This window comes from Mauremys reevesii, linkage group 23, assembly GCF_016161935.1.
Source record: "Mauremys reevesii isolate NIE-2019 linkage group 23, ASM1616193v1, whole genome shotgun sequence".
NCBI classification, from domain to species: domain Eukaryota; kingdom Metazoa; phylum Chordata; order Testudines; family Geoemydidae; genus Mauremys; species Mauremys reevesii.
In genome coordinates, this window is record NC_052645.1 from 1,628,428 (window position 1) to 1,635,103 (window position 6,676).

At 55.4% G+C, this 6,676-nt stretch overlaps 2 non-coding genes across 2 annotated transcripts; both read left to right on the forward strand.

The window, feature by feature from the left end:
- Positions 1–82, forward strand: TRNAS-AGA. The gene has a single exon. It is a non-coding gene; the product is annotated as a tRNA-Ser (tRNA).
- Positions 83–3,215: 3,133 nt separating this feature from the next.
- Positions 3,216–3,297, forward strand: TRNAS-UGA. Its single transcript has one exon. It is a non-coding gene; the product is annotated as a tRNA-Ser (tRNA).
- Positions 3,298–6,676: the final 3,379 nt, after the last annotated feature.

The window sequence follows — 6,676 nt, forward strand, 5'->3', positions numbered from 1 at the left end:
GTAGTTGTGGCCGAGTGGTTAAGGCGATGGACTAGAAATCCATTGGGGTCTCCCTGCACAGGTTCAAATCCTGCCAACTACGCAGGAAGTTGTGGTTCTTTAGTTTCAATGGAGCTGGGTCTTGTCTCACTCTTCAGTTATGTCTACATGAAAGAATAATGTGGCTTAAGTTAAAGTGTTTTAATTGAACAGCTGTTGCATGTCCACCCTATTCCCCTGTGTCACCAGAGCACATCCATGCTAGCATCTCTTGGATCACCACAGAGAGCAGTGCACTGTGGGTAGCTATCCCACTGTGCAGCTGGCTGCAGGGTGCTTTGGGAAGGGTTTGCAATGCCTCAGGGGCATTGAGAGCCATGGTCCCACCACTCTTTACTGGCTGTTAGGACAAATGATGGGGGGGGGAGGTTGCAGTCTTGGGGAAGAGGCGTCTGTGGGTGTGGCCTCAGGGGGAGAGGTGGTGTGAGTGGGGGTCCTTAGGGAAGGGGTGTCATGGGGGTGCCACAGTTCGGACAACGGTGCCCCCCCCCCCACTGTAAGGAAGCTTCTGCCGCCCCTGCTCTGTGTTCGCAGAGCGGGAGAGAGCAGCACCCACGGCAGTGATTTGCTCCCTGGGGCTCCGGCAGTGGGGATCGGGAGGAGATTTAAAGGGCCCAGGGCTCCGGCCACTGCAGGGAGCCCTGGGCCCTTTAAATCACCAGCCTGGGGAAGCCGGGCCGGGCTGGCACAGCGTACCGGCTCTTGCCGGTACCCCATACGGTAACATACTGGCTTACTTTCACCTCCGGAAGATCCTCACGTGGATCAATAACTGGTTAAAAGACAAGAAGCAAAGGGTAGGAATAAATGGTCAGTTTTCAGGATGGAAACAGGTAACTGGTGGTGTCTGTATTGGGACCAGGATAAGTCAACATATTCATAAACGACCTGCTAAACAGTGAGCTGACAAAATGTGCCGATGATCCAAAACTACCGGCTTGCTGCCTAGAACGAACGCTCCTTGAGTGGGGTGACCACAGGGAGTAGCTCAAACCTCCAAAGTGCCTGGCCAGGGGCAGGACATTAGCACAGCAAGGGAGGGGTGTGGCAGTGACATCACAAAGGCCTTTTGCAGGACCTCAGGCTATTGGTCAAAGGTGGTGGGGAGGTGGTGACCTCACAGAGAGATGCTGACATCAACCAGGCAGGACAGGGGTGAGGGGCCAGGGAAACCTCAGAGACCCTGTGGCTTTGCTTCAGCAAGTCTCCTTCTCCAGGTCTCTCTTTGAGGACTGAGAGAGTATTCGGGTTCATGGACGTGAGCGCCAGGAGGAACCTCTTTTGAATTTTCTCCCTCCCTTTTCCTGATTTTACTAGAAAACAGACGTCCCTATTTAGAAGGTAAGAGCCTCCTCGAGGTTTGAAACCTGTTCAGTCTGATCCATCTGGTGACAGTTGAATTCTAGGCACGGAAAACACGATCTTAAGGAGGCAGAATTTTATTCCGCACCTGGGATTTTGTCCCTTAGAATCACTGGGGACATTAGGGTTTGTCCTTTTTGTTTCACCTTTTCCTCCATCCATCCCTTCCTCCTTTCTCTTTGTCTCTTGCTTCTTTTGTCCTTTCTCCTGTTCCCCTCCCAACATCAGGAGTTGTGTGTGTGTGTGTGTGTCTGTGTGTGTGTTGCGGATGAGTGCTCAGCAGCTCCCACTCTGGGAGGTCCACCCAAAAATGTGGGGCTGAAATAGTGCTCGGGCAGTGATCCCCACTGGTGACCTGGGCCATCCTTTGGGCTCTCTGGTGAGAACCCTCAGCTTCTCGTCCTCAATCTCTACCCTGATTTGCTGAGCACAGGGGTGGCTCTAGGATTTTGGCTGCCCCAAGCAGGCCGGCGTGCCGCTGGGGGCGCGCTGCCGGTCGCCGGTCCCGAGGCTCCAGGGTACCTCTTGCAGACGTGCCTGCGGAGGGTCTGCTGGTCCCAGGGCTCCGGTGGACCTCCCGCAGGCATGACTGTGAAAGGTCCGCCGGAGCCGCCTGCCGCCCTGCCGGCAAAATGCCGCCCCAAGCGCGCGCTTGGCACACTGGGGTCTGGAGCTGGCCCTGGCTGAGCAGGGGGTTATTGACAGGGAGGAGACTCGGGTCCTTGTTGTTCTCTTTTAAGACCAAGGAAATAAGTCAGAACCAGTTCTATGTTTCAGGGGCGGCTCTAGGCACCAGCAAAACAAGCTGGTTCCTAGGTCGGCAAAATCTAGGGGGCGGCAAAAGGCTGGGGCCCCAGCTCATCCTGCCGCTGCGAGCTGAGGAGCGGCCCGTCCCCTGCCGCCGGGAGGTGGGGCGGCATGCTGGGCCGGCGGACCTGCCGCAGTCATGCCTGCGGGAGGTCCACCGGAGCCCCGGGAGGACCGGACCTGCCGCAGGCATGACTGAGGAGGGGGCGCTCGTCCCGCGGCTCGGCTGGACCTCCCGCAGGCATGACTGCGGCAGCTCAAGCGGAGCCACCGGACCCGCGAACCGTCCGCAGCCACGGGAGGTCCAGCCGAGCCACGCGGGACCAGCGGTCCCTCTGCAGTCATGCCCGCGGGAAGTCCGCTGCTCTCGCGGCGCCTCCCGCGCATGACTGCTTGGGACGGCCAAAAAGGTAGAGCCACCCCTGCTATGTTTGATAAATTTTGCTGCTTCTCTGCATTAATTGTCTCTGAGCAGTTCATGATTCTCTCTAACATTGCAGTTCTCCTCAAATACTTGCTGAATAATTACTGTGAACTGTTGTTGGTCTGGAGCTCATCTGAGAGCACTTTATTCAGGTCATTCAGTGTTTGAAATTCACGATCTGATGGTTAGTTTCAAAATCAGGGCTCTTGGGTCCTATTCCCAACTCTGCCACTGGCTGGCTGTGTGACCTAAGACAAGTCAATTCTCCTTTCTCAGCCTCAGCTTCTCCCTCTCTCAAGTAGGGATAATGATGATCCGCTCCTACCTAGCTCAAGGTGGGTGGAGGATGGGGATCCATTGGAGAGTGTCACTAGGAGTATCAGAGGGGCCGTGTTAGTCTGGATTTGTAAAAGCAGCAAAGACTTCTGTGGCACCTGGCTAAGTACACAGAACAAACCCCAAATCCCCCCTGTGCTTTGGGAGCCAGGTTTGCTGTGGGAATCCTGTAGTTCAGATGACTTCACACCTGGGCATTGGGATTATTTACCAATTTCTCTGGCATTGGGGCAGTTTTGTGCTCACAGCTGTGATGGCCGAGTGGTTAAGGCGTTGGATTTGAAATCCAATAGGGTTTCCCTGTGCAGGTTCAAATCCTGCTCACAGCAAGGCCTGCATTTTAGCCAGTCTCTCACCCGGGCAATACCTCTGTATAACCCCCTAAGACACTCTCAATTCTCTCCCCACCCCAAGTAAATTCTGTTCTGCTCCTTTCATCGAGATCCCTGGGACACCACCTCACACTGTGTTGTTGAGGGGTTGGGCAAACTCTCAGCACCTGAAGCCTCTGCCACTCACCTGGTGCCCCATAGATCAGCCATAGCCCCGGTTCTGCTCCTCTCTCTAGAGTGTGAAAGGAGCCAAGTCAGTGACTCCATGGGAGCTACGGGGCTGCAGAACCAACAGAGAAAAAAAGGTGCTCAGTGCCCACTGGCAGCCAGCTCCCCCCACCCACTACGGGCCTTGCTGACAAGCTCCTCACACTTGCCAGTGATCAGCTGTTCAGTGGGGTGCACGAGGCACTGGGAGGGAGGGGGAGGAGCAGGGAGAGTGGGAGAGGGAAAGGAATGGGGCAGGAAGGTGCAGGGCGGGAAGAGGTGGGAGAGGGGTGGGGGCTTGGGGGAAAGGGTGGAGTGGGGGGCAGGGCCTGGGGAGGAAAGGGGGGATTTGTCCCATACCCCGGATCCCTCTAGGGCCGGCCCTGAAGGGAAGCACCGACTATCACAGTGACAATAAAACTGACCAGCATTGCGAGGGAGGCTGAGGGAGATCCGCACTCACCAGGTCTCTTCTCTCCCCCACGGTGAGCCAGACACTGCTCTCCCCTGGCTCTCACTCTAGCAGCTGGACGCCTAGGAGCCATTTCCCCACAGGAAGTGCATTGAGTGCCCCTGTGGTGATGGGGGGCTGGTGCTGCTGCTGCCTGTGGGGCTGGCAGGGGGGCTGATGTCTGCACAGACTCTCAGCTGCCAGGCCGGAGGGGGCACTTGGGACCTTACCAGACTGGCTCAGTGAAGACGGGGGGTTGACAGAGCAATACAGACGCTCTCCAGAGCACGGAGCAGCAGCCGCCCATGCAGCCAGGCAATGAGCATTTCCCACAGCCTGGAGCCAAGGGGGAGGCGGCAGCTGCTGTTCCAGCTCCTCGGGGACAGGCCCTGTCATCCAACAGCCACTTCTTACTCCCCACAGCTAAGGGCGTCGGGTTCCTCCTGTGGGGGTGTGGAGCAGCCGTTCGTTTTCCTGTTCGCACTCCTCTGTGGTGTGAAAATCGGGGAGGGGAGGCAGAAGCCCCACTTCCCTCCCGAAATGACGCCAGTGGGGGAAGCCAGGACAACAGGGTGGGGTGGCAAGTGGTGGCCAGACTCTCACTGCCAGGGTCTAGTCTAGCTCAGGGTCCAGCTCAACTTCCTCCCCGCGCCACTGGCCCCCAGTCCCCTTCCACCACCAGGTCAACACGGGCACTAGGGCAGGAACGGGGTGAGGCAGCAAGTCAAGCTGAGCAAGGCAGGCAAAAGCAAGTCTTGTCTTCATGGGCCGCTCACAATGACGTCCTTTTTGTGTGCAACTGCTGCAAAAACCTCCCAGGCAGAGAAGCAATAGGCCAAAATGTCCCTACATTGCTGTTGAAGTAGCTCAGTTGGGAGCGCGTTAGACTGAAGATCTAAAGGTCTCTGGTTCAATCCCAGGGTTTGGCAAGTCTTTTCTTCCATCCTTGTGCAGTGGTGGCTTGTTCTCTGGGAACACAGTTGTGTCTGCACCCAAGATGAGCAGGGTTGCCCTAGAGGACTTAGGGGGTCTGGAACAAAGCAATTTTGGGGGCCCCTTCCATTAAAAAAAAGGTGCAATACTGTATTCTCCTGGGGCCTGGGGCAAATTGCCCCACTTGCCTCCCCTCTGGGTGGCACTGAAGGTGAGTCTCTGATCTTGGGCTCTGCAGTAGGAAAACATAGAATGGGCTTCTGCCCCTAGTTGGCCCACCTGACCTTTAACAAGGAGAGATGGGAGCTGTCTTTCCCAACATGGCAGGAAGAGAGTGAGGCAGGGGGACCCTCAGGAATGGTGCCACAGGGGGTGCTGGGCAGTGACAGAAAGGGATTGGGATGGAAGCTCCTCTGTGCAGCTGAGTGAGGGCAGTATCAGGGAAGGGGCGTCTGTGAAAGTGGGAAGGTGGAAGGGATTTGGGGGCCCAGGAGGTGGCACTTGATGTTCATTGCCTTGGAGCAGCTGGACTTGGCCATGGTGGGTGTTCAGGAAATGCACATTAACAACTCTAGGGTAGCTTGATGGGCAGAGGGTGATTGGAGGAAGGGCCTCCTGGCCAGGGAAGAATGATGGAGCTGGAGTCTTGTTCTTCACGTTGGTGGTGCGAGTACAGAAGGGGCTGGAGCTCCAACCAGGGAGGGCATTACTGGTGGGCTTTGTGCTCTGTGGCACTGGTTACTGCTATATTAGTGTGTATGGTCCCCAGTTAAGGCATGAGAGGAAAGATCAAAGGCTCCTTTCCTCTGGACTGCATGATGTTTGGTGTTGGGGGGGATTTTAATTGTGTCAGCCGGCCTGAGGCCCGCTGGTCCTGTTTTCCCAACCATCAGAGGAAACATTTTTACAATGAGCACTACCTGGCACAGGTCTGTAGTGAGGTCGGCTTAGAGGAGCTCACTCCAGCCACAGAGGGGGTTCACCTTTCTGCGGGGACAGACCAGGACTCGCTTTGACCGGATTTATGCTTAGCTTTTGTGTCTTTAGCGTGTTGCTTCTCAGATTCTTTCTTGGCCTGACTTCTTACACTTTGACACTTAACAGGCCAGAGTTTGTGCACCTTCCTATTATCCTCACTAGGATCTGATTTCCAAATTTTGAGGAATGACTTTTTGCCTCTAACAGCCTCCATTACTCTGCCATGAACCTAGAGTGGCGTTCTGCTGGTCCTCCTATTGTCGTTTCTGATTTAGGGCAAACGTTTCATCTGAGCCTCTAATTGCGGCGGTTTTAAACAGTCTGCATGCTGCTTGCAGGCACCTAACACTTGTGACAGCAGCTCCTTTTAATTCCGATCCAACCATCTATACTTATGCCAATAGGTTGACTTTAGGTCTTTAACTTTGAGCGGTAGCTGAGAAGATGGTAAATCGGGCAGAAACCCATTCAACAAACCTCTTCATTTCCTTGTTATTTCCTGACTTCGTCATTCATCGCCTTTTCCTTATTTCCTGGCTGAGGCGGCGGCCTGCCAGAGAGCTCCCTGGCACCTCTGGCTGCCTGGGCTGAAGGCAAGAGGCAGGCCTGGGTGTGGTGAGGGCCTCCTGACCCGTAATGAGGCCGCACTGCTTCCTGGTCCCTTTTTCCCACCCACACCGTGGCACCTTAGACACTAACACGTTTCTTAGGTTCTGTTGCCATCATGTGGCCATTTCATTTCACTTCTTATTGTTAAAAGGTCTGGGTACTTCAATGAGGCTAATCATCTAGTGGAACAATCTCCGC